Source organism: Tursiops truncatus, chromosome 9 (genome assembly GCF_011762595.2).
Source record: "Tursiops truncatus isolate mTurTru1 chromosome 9, mTurTru1.mat.Y, whole genome shotgun sequence".
Lineage (NCBI taxonomy): Eukaryota > Metazoa > Chordata > Mammalia > Artiodactyla > Delphinidae > Tursiops > Tursiops truncatus.
In genome coordinates this window covers 34921224-34935427 of record NC_047042.1, presented here as the reverse complement: position 1 = coordinate 34935427, position 14204 = coordinate 34921224, and the positions used below count along the sequence as shown (strand labels likewise).

The 14204-nt window shown below is 37.1% G+C and overlaps 1 long non-coding RNA gene across 1 annotated transcript in view; it reads right to left on the bottom strand.

Annotated features, from left to right (window-relative positions):
- Positions 1-1987: 1987 nt before the first annotated feature.
- Positions 1988-14204, bottom strand: part of LOC141279531 (uncharacterized) — a 57145-nt gene continuing 44928 nt past the window's right edge. Inside the window, exon 3 of the long non-coding RNA XR_012333924.1 lies at positions 1988-2202. This is a non-coding gene — a long non-coding RNA (uncharacterized lncRNA). The remainder of the gene's footprint in view (positions 2203-14204) is intronic.

The following is a 14204-nucleotide window of genomic DNA, read 5'->3' as shown; positions in this document are numbered from 1 at the left end:
CCCTGCCTACTTATAAGAAAAGACTGTTACTGGCAGGTCTCAAATCAAATTCCTTGGTAAGAAATGGCACAGATAATATTCAGACCACTCCCTCCAGTCTATTCATTTCAGGTTCTGTCCCTGATTAGCGGCCACCCAAACAGTCACTGCCCCATCATGGTACTGGACTGCTCTGCAGCATGAGGGCTCTTAGAACAAAGTTCTTTCCTACTTATAGCCCTGTCTGCCCCATACCCAACCTCTCAACCTCTCTCTATTCTGTTGTTGTAATCTGCAAGGATTGACAGGTTCTGATGGCTCTCCCCTCCAAAAGCATCTTCTTTACCCCTCCCCACTCCTTTCTGTGCTGTAGTTCCACTGGCCTGCTTTCTGTTGCAGACACACAGAGGTCTAGTCCCTCTGCCTGGAATGTGCCTTTCCCACATATTTACAAGGCTGGCTCCTTAATATTTTTTCGATCTCAGTTCATCACCTACTTTAGGGAGAGATGCCCTCTCCACCACCCCTTCTGAATGGTCCCTGCCTCCTACATCACTCTATATCCCATTACCCTCTTTTATTTCAATGTTTCAGTGATCACTATCTGGAATCCCACTTCTTTGTGAACATATTCATTGTTTGCTTCCCCCCAATAGAATATAAGCCCCCTGAAAGCGTGAATTTCGTCTCTGGTCTATCTCAGGTATTTACATCAGTGCCTGGTATATAGTAAGTGCTCATTGATCAAAAGAACAAATTAAGGCCAATTTGCAATTTCCAAATCATCTTTGATGCAAAACAATCCATGTGCATATGGAATGTATCAAAGCCAGGGAGAGCAAAGTTAAGCAACCAGCACCTTTTAGATTGTGGGGAGCTATGATCACTGGACTGACTGAATCTCTGGTCCCAGAAACAAACATCCATTCAAAGAAAGATGTTGGGCATTTGCAGCAACTTTTATACCTATGCTCTTGGGTCACCCTTCTCATCATTTGGGCCAGCTCTGTGTTTGCTGAGCTCACCAGAGAATTTTATCAGGCTGGGAAGAAGTAAAATGTGGTAGGTGTGACGGAAACTTAGCACAAGGCTCTGACTAACTAAGAGCACTTATTTTTGTTGCATCCTTTCATAAGATCCAAACATTTCTATTTTCTGCTCGGTTGACAGTACCTATCACACAGCAGCCTCACAGGTCTCTATGGGACAATATTTTTTCCACTCATGTACAGGTGCACGTGTGAGTGCACACACAGACCAGCAACTGTACCTTTGAAAAGTGGTGCACAAGCCTAGCCATGGCTTAAGCCACTAAAATGACCTCTGACCTTATAAGGGGGAATTATGTTGGAAAATTTTGAGCTAAAGTTAAGGACAAAAGATATGTTGAGTTTTCTTTAGCAACCTTGATTTTCCTCCCCCAATAGCTATTCTTGGGCAGCATATTTAATTATTCATAGCTATTTCAATGTATAATTCGGTTACTTCTCACTGACTAGAGCCTTGTTACAATGTTTTCCTTAGAGCTTCATGCTGATGGATGAACCTGTTGGTGAAATTATTTTAAATAGCTTTAAATGGGTTTAAAATACTTCAGAAATCAAACTCTTTGGCCTGTTTGGAAAGAGTGTAAGAGGGACCTTATGCTATATTAGCTGCACAATAAATAATGTAGAGTAAATAAGGCTCGTGTATGAGTTTATGATGTTCCATACACATCACTTAAAATGCAGAAATAAACAACTAGATCTTAACTTGCCAGGCCCAAGTGCTTCTCAGCTTCTTATCCTGTGTTATTTTAGACCTTCTGATGGCATCCCAATTATTTGTCCTGAGAAGACTATTTCTGTCTTTTTGCCCAATACTGATATGAGGCTTGGCTATATCTCACAACTTTTTTGTGTATGCATGTATGGAAATATTCTAAGTAAGCTAAATTTAATGAAAAAAACAGCAATAAAATGAGGCACAATGTTAAAAATTGGTGAATCTACGTATGAGTATGAAGTTCTTTGTATTATTCTTGTACCTTTTCTACAAGTTTTAAATCATCTAGATAAGATGTTAAACAAAATGTCGGCAATGTTCAGGGCAGTCGGGGTTGAGCTTTCCCATCTCAGGTATCCACCTGTAGCAGCCGCTGCAGCATCTGTTTTTCCCTGGGAGATCCCCAGCCACAATAATCTCTCAGGAAGGCTCTGCTAAGCTGATGAAATCAGAGACCTATGGAAATGAAATTTAAAGAAACAAACATTTCTATCTAATTTTTAGAATGCATCAAAATGATGCAGAGGAAGTAAAATTTTATAACAATAGAATTTTAATATATTCCTCTCTTTGTATACATTTTATTATTTTTGACCTACAATTTTTTCTTTTGGGGGAGGTAGGCAGATTTATTACCAAATTTTAATAAGCTGTTACATTCTCAAATAATTTAAAAGCAAGTTTGAAATAGGTAATGATTATTTTATATGTTTATTTTGAACTGAAATTCCTATTTTCTAGTTTCAGGTTATTAGAGAACTACTTTTTAATAAAGGCAACACTAGAAACCTGAAAGTCAGAGACACAAAAACAGTGAGATTTGAAATGATGCATAACAAGAATCTGGAATACCGAAAGGAAGAAAAGTGAATGAGAATTGCTACTGGAGGAAAGGAGGGAGGGAGAAAGGAGAGAGGAGGGATGGAGAGAGGAGGGGAGGTGGGGAGAGAGGAGCAAGGAAGGAAGGAAACAAGGAGAGCGGGAAGGAGGAAAAAGAGGAAAGAAAGAAGAAATGATCACAAGAAAGAGAAATCCATAAAGACACAGTGTGAAAATATTGCTGTCTTCAATTAATAGGAAGTATATAATGTAATTGAAAGGCAATCAAATAAGTATTAATAGAATTTTTAAATGATGTTCATCATATGGCGTGAATTTACCCTGCAGGATTATGGAAGCTCAGGCTGCTAGCAAAGCCAGGGACAGTGTCAGGATCAGTTAGAGCCCTTTGCCTAACCAAGCTTGGAAGGATCCTGCTTTGGTTAATAGCCAGGCCTTCATCTTCCCACCCAAGGAAGCTGCTGCCTTAGTAACAAATCTCTGAAAATGGACCAAGATCCCTTTCCTCTTCTGGAAGTACCCTTGAACCCACACAGAGTGTCATGTCACCAAATGTTCTGCTTCTGAAACGAGTGTGGAACAGCTCTGTATTTGGAATGAGTGAGTTAAATTCTCTGAGTCATTTTTTTTTTTTTTGCGGTACGCGGGCCTCTCACTGTTGTGGCCTCTCTCGTTGTGGAGCACAGGCTCCGGACACGCAGGCTCAGCAGCCATGGCTCACGGGCCCAGCTGCTCTGCGGCATGTGGGATCTTCCCGGACCGGGGCACGAACCCGTGTCCCCTGCATCGGCAGGCGGACTCTCAACCACTGCACCACCAGGGAAGCCCTCTGAGTCATATTTTTAATGGAGATGTAAGAATTAATTTTACAGAAGGTACCATGCTTCTTAGAAGCAAGGCTCTGGATAAATATTTTTAATTACCATCCCCTCTGTCTCTGGAGGTATCCTACTATCATTATAAGAATTTGTTTGGATTATTTTATAAAGAGCTTCATTTTGTAGCTCCACACAAGGCAAAGGTGGCAAATGGACATTAAATCAATGCCTTAGCTTGTCAGCATGGAGATGCATTTTTTTTCTAATCTTACTAACACTCTAGCCAGTCACCATGCCTCCCCAGTCCATGCAGCTGCATAATTATACATCAGATCTCCAAAATGAATTAGTTTATTTTTAAAACAGCTAATTGCCTTAGTGGAGTCATGTTTTACCAGAAGCACAAAAGGGCTTTGTTCGTTGCAGGGAAATTTTCTTCTGGAATGACTGTGTTAGGCTCTAGCTTCTGTGAATGTCAGTCATAAACAGCAAAATATAAGCAAAATTCACTAAGATCACTAATATTCCAGAGCATCCCATTGTGATTTCAGCATTATTTACTCTACATGTAGCTCTATGTAATCTTAAAATGAAAATATCCTACTTAGGAATGTTCCGGTACAATGATATGCAATGGAGCCCTGTTACGTGTGTGTTTTCTATAGCACAGTTTAGGTCTCGTCTCTTGAAAGCCAACTGTGTATTTATAAGGCAAACTCTCATTGATTATTTGGTCCCCATTATGGGTGATAGGCCAATTCTTTGAAATCAAGAATTCTCTCTATTATAATCCCAAACTTAAACTTTAAACTTTTGATTTTGAATGCTATTTTATTTAACTAGAAGCAGGTATATTTCAACTATGTCACTCTGCAGGGGTAATGTTTTTAGAAAACACTGATTAAAGATTGTTTGCCATGGTAGCACTATCAACTACAAGTGTCTGAGGGTATCCCCACAGGGTAGCATTACCCTAGCAGATTCACATCAGCAATGCCCACAAAGACAAATGGATTCAACCAGAATGTCAAACAAATAATCCCAATATAAAGTATTACACCAGGGAACAGTACCCTCATGACCTCTGAACAGCAATTTCTGGGAAACCGGATTATAATTAGAAGGATGATGGAAGAATTTTGACTGAAACCCATGCCTTTTAGTTATATGGTTTGAATGTTTAATAGCATGAAGCTAAGATGATGGGATGGATCTGCCTCTGTGGAACCCAGATGTGGCAAGACCACCACAGAGAGCCTCGGATCTGGCCCCAAACTCAACATGACTGTTTCCAAACTTCCCTGCATTCCCCAAAAAGGCAAATTTAACTTCTTACACTGTAAAGCATTCGTGAGTATTTCAGACTGCTACAGCGTATGAGAGAAGAGCCTAATGAATACCACACAATAAAACTTCATTTAAAAATCCTTATTAAATATCTTTCTTTCCCTAATATTCCCCTCTAATATTAGCAGCCAGTAACATTATCTCTTTTTTTTATGTCTTTTTTTTTTTTTCCATTCTCTATCCACACAGCCCCTGGAATATATTGTATTGTCCTAAGCAATTAAGCTCTGGCTCCAGTTTTGTATTCCCACCCAGAAAAGCAAAGCCTGCAGTTAGCTAAATCCTCCTTTTGTTTTCAAAGTTTTGCTGTTTAAGTTTGCCACCTGGGGAGTTCATCTTCCACGCCAAATCACTTTCCAAAGTAGTCACCTAATAATTCCTAGGAAAACATTCTGCTGCTAAGAAAAATAGGACTCCCTATTCCTAATTATAAGAACTTACCAGTCTCTGGGACTGAACACCCCACCCCAGAGCTGAGCTTAGGTGGGCCCAGACAATGTTCACCTCTGTGTTCCATGTTTTCTCTGACTCCAAAGATAACATAACATCCCTTCTAATGGATCTTTCATTCAGTAGATTAAAGTAATTAATTATATTACAGTCAACTGATACTAACCTGAAGAGTATATTATATATTATCATGTTTGAGTTAGCTCACTAAGAACTTGAATATAAGAGAGAATACTAGCCTCCGAGAGCTAACTTGGCCCCCATGAACTGACAGTTTAACAATGGACAATAGATGGCTAAAAGCTGTCCAGGGAAGCCTGATATTCAATGTCAAATTTTCTAAATTAAGGCTGGCAGAGGAGGTAATTAGTTCTCCATACATATTAACAAGCAAACAAACACATACATACATATTTATTTCAGGAACCAGAAGACTATATTTACAAAATATAGTTGAGATGGGGTAGTTATTAAGGTCAAACTGTGTACCTATGGAGAAAATACTTTTTTACTAGTAAAATACATTTTTATACTTTAAGAGCTTTTAGATGGTCTCAAAATTCCTTTCTGGTTACACTTCCTAGCAGTCATGAATCTTTGAAAACTGGTGAGGAGCTTATCACTTGACAGATTACAGAGGTGGGATTTCCAGAATTTAATGTTATGTTGGTTCTTACTATTTGCCATTATTTTCAAATTGTGTTTATCTCAGATATTCATGAAAATCAAGGCACTTTAGAATAATTATAAATTTTCTTTGATCTATTAATAACCTTTCACAGCATGTTGCTACCTTCTGCCCTTTCTGCCAGTGTTTTTTTTTGTTTGTTTGTTTTTGTTTTTTTTTTTTGCGGTACGCGGACCTCTCACTGCTGTGGCCTCTCCCGTCGCAGAGCACAGGCTCCGGACGCGCAGGCTCAGCGGCCATGGCTCATGGGCCCAGCCGCTCTGCGGCATGTGGGATCTTCCCGGACCGGGGCACGAACCCGCATCCCCTGCATTGGCAGGCGGACTCTCAACCACCGCGCCACCAGGGAAGCCCCCAGTGGTATATTTATTCAGATATTTTAAATAGTAGTCCCACTTGTTTTTATTTTATTAAGTTAAAATGTGTTTGCCTATCATGGCTGTACCTGAATTTAATAATTCTTGCTTTTGACACGAGAGACAAAGATCAGTCAATACTTTAATTGCCTGAGGGCTATCAACAGACATGAAGCTTTCCTTAAAGTAGTAATCATCTTTGGCAAAGAAATTGTACTTTTAGGTGCAATCTATGCATTTACTAATTCTGTGCTGCATTCTCAAGATGATGGGCTGCACATTAGCTCTTTCCTTTTATGTTACATTATTTAATTTGGGAATCAACTTTTATTTCAGGTGCCATAGTAATTTCTCATTGTTGACAGAATTACAATAAGAAAATCTTGAAAAGAACATATTTAGTTTAAATTAAGCAAAAAAGAAAAGAGAAAGGTAAGCTTAGACAAGATTCAATTTAGGATTTTACCCAGAATATTTAGTTGCCTTAGAAAATACAAAGTTTTGCCACTTCGAATGGAACTTTCTTCAGAAAATCTAAGCCTTCATTAGTGTTTGTAACAAATGTAAACTTTTGCTGTCAATGTGTAAAAGTTCTTATTACTCAGTATTCTTACCAATACTTGGTATTATTATACTCAATTTTTTACCTATCTGCCAGATTTATAATTGTGTCTCATTGTGGATTAATTTATTTTCTGATTATTAGTAATCTTGAACATATTTCATACTTAGATTGGACATCAGAGTTTCCTTTTCAGTGAATGCATCTTTTTATGTTTTGCCTACTTTATTATTGGGTATTGTGTTTTCTTACTGATTTGTAAATATTGTCATTATATTCTAAATACTAATCATTGGTTGATTAAATGCACAGTCAATGTTTTCTCCCAATGTGTCATAATTTTTTTTCTTTTTTTTTCTTTTTTAATAGTGTGTCTGCATAACAATTGTATTCTTGTGTCATATTTATGAATCTTTTATGATTTGTGATTTTTCTGGGTCTTTTTGGAACAGATGTATTCCTAATCTGAGGATGTGAACAATACTCTTTTATATTTTTTTTCTTCTAAAACTTTTGAAGTTTGCTCTTTGTGTATAGATTGTTAATCTCCTTGGAGTTGATTTTGTGAGTGTGTGTGTATAGTTTAATTTCACAGGGTTCTAATTTCAAGGGATCTAATAGTTTAACATAGAGAACAAGTTATATAAGCACCATTTATTGAGGATCTCCACCTATCTATGGTGCTAGCACTGACACGTGTAAAGTTATCATGTATATGCAGGCCTAATTTTTGTTGGTCTATTATCTTACCTATTTGTTTTATGGAACAATAATATAGTCTCTTTATCATAACTTAACAGATAAGTCTTGAAGAGTGGTAAGGTACATGTTCTCATTTTGATCTCCTTCAAAATTTTAATGGCTCTCCTTGGAGCTTTGCTATTTTATATAAATTTTAGAATTACCTTGTTAAGAATGATATTACTATTCTATTTATTTTTTTCTCTCCTTGGACATACTCACTATTAATTTTTTTATTTCTTGTCTTTCATCTACAACTTTTAAGTGAAGGGCACTTTATCTAATTTAACCATCACTAAGGGCACTTATTAACATTATTATTAATATTTTAATATTATGTAATATGCTAATGGCTTATTACATTACACAATCTTGAGCTGGGTAAGTAGGCCTGTATGTGCCAATACTCAGTTATACTGAGTTGCAAGGCTTAGAGAAGTTTTAAATCTTCTTATGTATTATTATAAATCTTCATTATATTTATAAAGATATTTCTTATCCTTTATTTTATGAATTCATCTCTGACTTTTTTTAAATTGGAAATTATCTGTTTCTAGCAGCACCCTTTTCCTCTTTCTGTTGTTTTTTTTTTTCTTTTGATCTCTTGTCAACCAACTTGTTAGCATTTTGTCTAAAAGTAAATTGATTTTTGAGTAAGGGTTTAAGACATAATAAGTAATTAGTTACTATTCATTAATTAACTATTACGTACCAGCGTTTGTGTTAGACATTTCATATGTCATCACAGCAACACTCCTGTTAGAGACCTATGGTAATAGCCAATGTGTCAGTAAAACCAAGGACAATTTGCCCCTGGTCACAAAGTCAAAATTCCCTGTAGTCAGGGTTGAATCTGCGTCTTTGCTTTTCTCCCTGCGCCAACCTGCCTCTAATGCATAACAAGCTGTTGAAATTGAAGTTTAATAAGAGACATTGTGATGAAATATTTCTAAAGCCAGACAGCCTGATCCTGAGGAGGGATCAGTACCTTCCCCTGTCCTGTGACCATGGAGTTCCTGATTTGCTAGACAGTTCCTAGGAAGGGTGGGTGAGTAGGAAGGAAAGAGGTACCGTGGGGCTAGATCTGGAGGAGTCTCTCACAGGTGGTTGTGGTGGGCTGGGGACAGCACCCCCATCAGAGCAGTGGACTGAAGGGGAGAAAATAAAGGGAGTTTTAAGATGCTCAGTCTGTTCTGCTACAACTCATGTTCCTGTAACAAAAATTAAATCAAATTTGATTGGTAAATAGGGGATAATAAGAATATAAAGTGGATGTTGGTTCATATGAGATTTTCTTTCCAGGCATAGGGAACTGGAAGAGTAGAAATAGAATAATAACTTGCAGTAAGAAAAGGAAAGGAAAAAGCTATTGATTGGGGGCTATGTTGCCAACAGGAGCCATCGTGACTCTATTTAAGAAAATGAAACTAGTGCCTGCGTCCCTCACCGCAGATGCACTTGCCGAGCTTCATTCAGCTGGCAGCTCGCGGCAGGAGGCTCTTCCCCAGGTGTTCTGCTTCCCTCAGTGCTGGCTCAGCTCCCACCACCCCTCCACGCACATCCCTGTCTATTGTTTTGTGCACTTGTCCACATTGTAGTAGCTTCTGGCCAAACTGAGCTGTGCTTTTGGTGTTTTCAGGGGGGTAGGGTGAGAGGGTCCAACTTCTTTCCCCAATTAATAATGATAAATATCAATAATAATATTAGATGATGACAATGATGATGATGAAGTTAGTGGTACATTTACAAAATAACGTAGGCTTTGAACAGTTTCCTGATAACCCTATCATCTCATAAACTTGTTATCAAGGGTGCCTATTTAACAGAATATTAATTTTCTCTGGAATTCAATTATTGTGTTATAGCTGATGCATGCATTGTTATGGGCCTGTTGTTCAAAACTTATAAATACAAGACTTAATTTACTTGGATATTACTCTTGGGTTAATCAAATACATATCCTTAACCAAACACGGCTGTGAACTACTGAACTCTATGGGACAGTTTTACGTCTAAGGTTTGTACTTGGTTCTGTTTACTTACAGTACCAGAGTTTTTGTCTCCAGTAGTCAGATTTTATCCCCAGCATCCATTACAAAACCTAGAAAATCTCTTTTTAATTCAGGGCTTTAGAAAAATCATAAAATCCTTGAATGTGAATTGATAAACTGCACAGCGATTTATTTTACTACTTAAAGGAAGGAAAATTATATGGGACAAATGATGATTCCTATAGGAATCTTCAGTTCCTATCTCACCTTTACCATGTGGAGCCAAATCCAGGTTAGATTTCTTGTCTTGTACAGTCTGAAGGCTGGTGTTTCTCATCTGGGTGGGCCACATTATGACCTGATGATTTTTGTCTGGTTGTTGCTTCCCCACGTTCAAGACCCTTGCTATTATTTGCATAAAAATGATTAGTCTCTGTGTCTGTAATTGCCTGTGGGTCACTTTAAGTGCCAACTCTCCACCACTAGCATTTCTAAAAGGGTTTTGTTTTCCTCCAATATGTTCATCAAATGCCTGATTGCAAGTTGAGTATTCCTGAGGCATGATCACGCAGCCAGGAGCCTGTCTAGTTCTGACTGTGCTCTGCATTTTCTCTGTAAAGTTGGGGCAACGAAAAAGATTAGATTCTGTTCTCTCTGGCAAGAAGAGAAAGAGTCTGAATTGAAAACAGGGGCAGAACCATGGCCCCTGATCTTTTGTAATGAATGCCCGCATGCCCTACCACACTGTTAAAGGGTCTCCCTGGCTGTCACATTTCAGGGATATATTTTTAACTATTTCCCCTCTATATGGATATTATATGTATTGTTATCTTGATCTCAGCTATCTTCCAGCACTAAATACTTAAGATGTTAGTCTACTATTCAAATATTAGAAGTTAATGTGACAGAAGGACAAAAAAATAGTATTAGGGGATTAAAAATATGAATTATGAAGGAATACTTTTCCTCCATAATTATGAAGGAATAGTACCCCTTCATAATTCATGTTGAACCCCTACTTATTTATCTTAGATTTTTTCTGGGGCTACATGACACATTATTAAGGACATAGTTTTAGGATTCAAAGGACATGATTTCCATTCCTGGGCCACAAGATCAAACTGTTCCAGAGGGAACATTGACACCCAGGTCTGCTTGGCTCTGCACCTCATGAACTTACCCTGTTCTCACTTCTGGTCATGCTCCGTTCGCTTGAACACCTAAGGCCCTACTTCCGAGAAGCCTTTGAAAGAACGAATATTTGTCAAAGGAAACAGTATTTATTGTATAAATATAGGAAACTCTTAAAATTAAAAACAGAACAAAGGCTAATATATTTTTTAAGGGATTGATCAGAAGTGTTACTTTTGCTACTGCTGCAGTTTTCCCAGTAAGAAAATTATCCAAAGAAAATGACACTGAATTATGTGTTTGATATATGCTACAAAGAAAGATGAAAGAAGGGGGAAACAGTATGGATGCTAATGGGTGAGAAATATGTGCTCAGGTTTGAGGCAAGAAAAAAACTGACTTCTGATTTCTGTGTGAGAAAACAAAGGCATCAAAGGGTGGTGTGTGAATGAATGTCCCAAAGAGCAGGCTAAGATTCCTGAAGTGACGGAGAGATCATTCTATGCAACGAGAAAGGACATTTTAAGAAGCACTGATATAAACTGGTTTGCAGGGCAGAAATAGAGTCACAGATGTAGAGAACAAACATATGGACACCAAGGGGGAAAGTGGCTGGGGGGATGGTGGTGGTGTGATGAACTGGGAGATTGGGATTGACATATATACACTAATATGTATAAAATAGATAACTAATAACCTGCTGTATAAAAAATAAATAAAATTAAATTTTAAAAAAAAGCATTGATATAATCACTGTTGGGACACAGTGGTTTTGAAGAACCTAATGAAATATGTGGCAGGTTTAAAGAAAAAAGGAAAATGAATGTTAAAAAGATCTATTTGAAAGTGGATGTGTTCTGATTTATGAAATGTGTCAATAGACGTCATCGTTGTCATGATCCTAGGAAAATCCTGGGAAGAGTGTTCTTGGAAGTAAGAGTGTCCATGTTACCTAATGTGTCTTATTCAATTTACTCCCATGTTAAGAAGCTTTATCCTGGAAAATCAAAATTGCTCTTGGATATACATAGCAACTTCTAGGAGATTTTATTTTTCTAGAAATAAAATGTAAAATTTTTACAAATCAACTTCTTTCTGTCTTTTCCATCAAATTTTCTAAGACTGATGCTACATTGCTATCTCTTAAAAATTCAAAGTTAATAGATTTTATTATTAGAAAAGAAGATATATCATGAATGCCTATACATTATACTCAAGGGCACAGATTCAAAGTTTTGAGTATCATCTTAATCTTGCCGTTTCTTATCAGCTGATTTGATCATATACATTTGGATGTCTGAAAGCCAATATAATCCACTATTTAATAATTGTGCTAGTTAAACATTCTTGAGATGTCATGATAATCCATGATTCATTTGAAAATAGCAGAAAGACTACTTAAGATTTACCCTAGACTGCATATTAAAAAATATGACTATAGGTGTCATACCATAAGATGCAAAGGTAGCCACGTTACCAAAACTGTTGAGATTAACTATGATTTCTCATTCCTTATATTGGTTTAAGGTGGTTTTTTTTCTTTTTTTTTTTTATATAATGCTCTACATATGGTTGATCCTGTTTATTTGTTTTTTTAAAAAAATTTTTTTGAATTTTCTTTTATTTATTTTTATATACAGCAGGTTCTTATTAGTTATCCATTTTATACTTATTAGTGTATATATGTCATTCCCAGTCGTCCAATCATCACACCACCACCCCCATGGCCACTTTCCCCCCTTGGTGTCCATATGTTTGTTCTCTATATCTGTGTCTCAATTTCTGGCCTGCAAACCGTTCATCTGTACCATTTTTCTAGGTTCCATATATATGCGTTACTATACGATATTCGTTTTTCTCTTTCTGACTTACTTCACTCTGTATAACAGTCTCTAGATACATCCACGTCTCTACAAATGACCCAATTTTTTTCCCTTTTATGGCTGAGTAATATTCCATTGTATATATATATATACCACATCTTCTTTATCTGTTCGTCTGTCAATGGGCATTTAGGTTGCTTCCATGTCTTGGCTATTGTAAATAGTGCTGCAATGAACACTGGGGTGCATGTGTCTTTTTGAATTATGGTTTTCTCTGGGTATATGCACAGTAGTGGGATTGCTGGATCATATGGTAAATCTATTTTTAGTTTTTTAAGGACCCTCCATACTGTTCTCTATAGTGGCTGTATCAATTTACATTCCCACCAACAGTGCAAGAGGGTTCCCTTTTCTCCACACCCTCTCCAGCATTTATTTTTTGTAGATTTTTTGATGATGGCCCTTCTGACTGGTGTGAGGTGATACCTCATTGTAGTATTGATTTGCATTTCTCTAATAATTAGTGATGTTAAGCAGCTTTTCATGTGCTTCTTGGCCATCTGTATGTCTTCTTTGGAGAAATGTCTATTTAGGTCTTCCGGCCATTTTGATTGGCTTGTTTGTTTTTTTAATAATGAGCTGCATGTGCTGTTTATATATTTTAGAGATTAATCCTTTGTCCATTGATTCGTTTGCAAATATTTTCTCCCATTCTGAGCATTGTCTTTTCGTCTTGTTTATAGTTTCCTTTGCTGTGCAAAAACTTTTAAGCTTCATTAGGTCCCATTTCTTTATTTTTGTTTTTATTTCTATTACTCTAGGAGGTGGATTTAAAAAGATCTTGCTGGGATTTATGTCAAAGAGTGTTCTTCCTATGCTTTCCCCTAAGAGTTTTATAGTGTCCGGTCTTACATTTAGGTCTCTAATCCATTTTGAGTTTATTTTTGAATATGGTGTTAAGGAGTGTTCTAATTTCATTCTTTTACATGTAGCTGTCCAGTTTTCCCAGCACCACTTATTGAAGAGACTGTCTTTTCTCCATTGTATATCTTTGCCTCCTTTGTCATAGATTAGTTGACCATAGGTGCATGGTTTTATCTCTGGGCTTTCGACCCTGTTCCATTGATCTATATTTCTGTTTTTGTGCCAGTACCATATTGTCTCGATTACTTTAGCATTGTAGTATAGTCTGAAGTATGGGAGTCTGATTCCTCCAGCTCCGTTTTTTTCCCTCAAGACTGCTTTGGATATTCAGGGTCTTTTGTGTCTCCATAAAAATTTTAAGGTGATTTGTTTTAGATCCGTAAAAAATGCCATTGGTAATTTGATAGGGATTGCATTGAATCTGTAGATTGCTTTGGGTAGTATAGTCATTTTCACAATGTTGATTCTTCCAATCCAAGAACATGGTATATCTCTCCATCTGTTGGTATCGTCTTTAATTTCTTTCATCACTGTCTTATAGTTTTCTGCATACAGGTCTATTGTCTCCCTAGGTAGGTTTATTCCTAGGTATATTATTCGTTGTGTTACAAAGGTAAATGGGAGTGTTTCCTTAATTTCTCTTTCAGATTTTTCATCATTAGTGTATAGGAATGCAAGAGATTTCTGTGCATTAATTTTGTATCCTGCAACTTTACCAAATTCATTGATTAGCTCTAGTAGTTTTCTGGTGGCATCGTTAGGATTCTCTATGTATAGTATCAGGTCA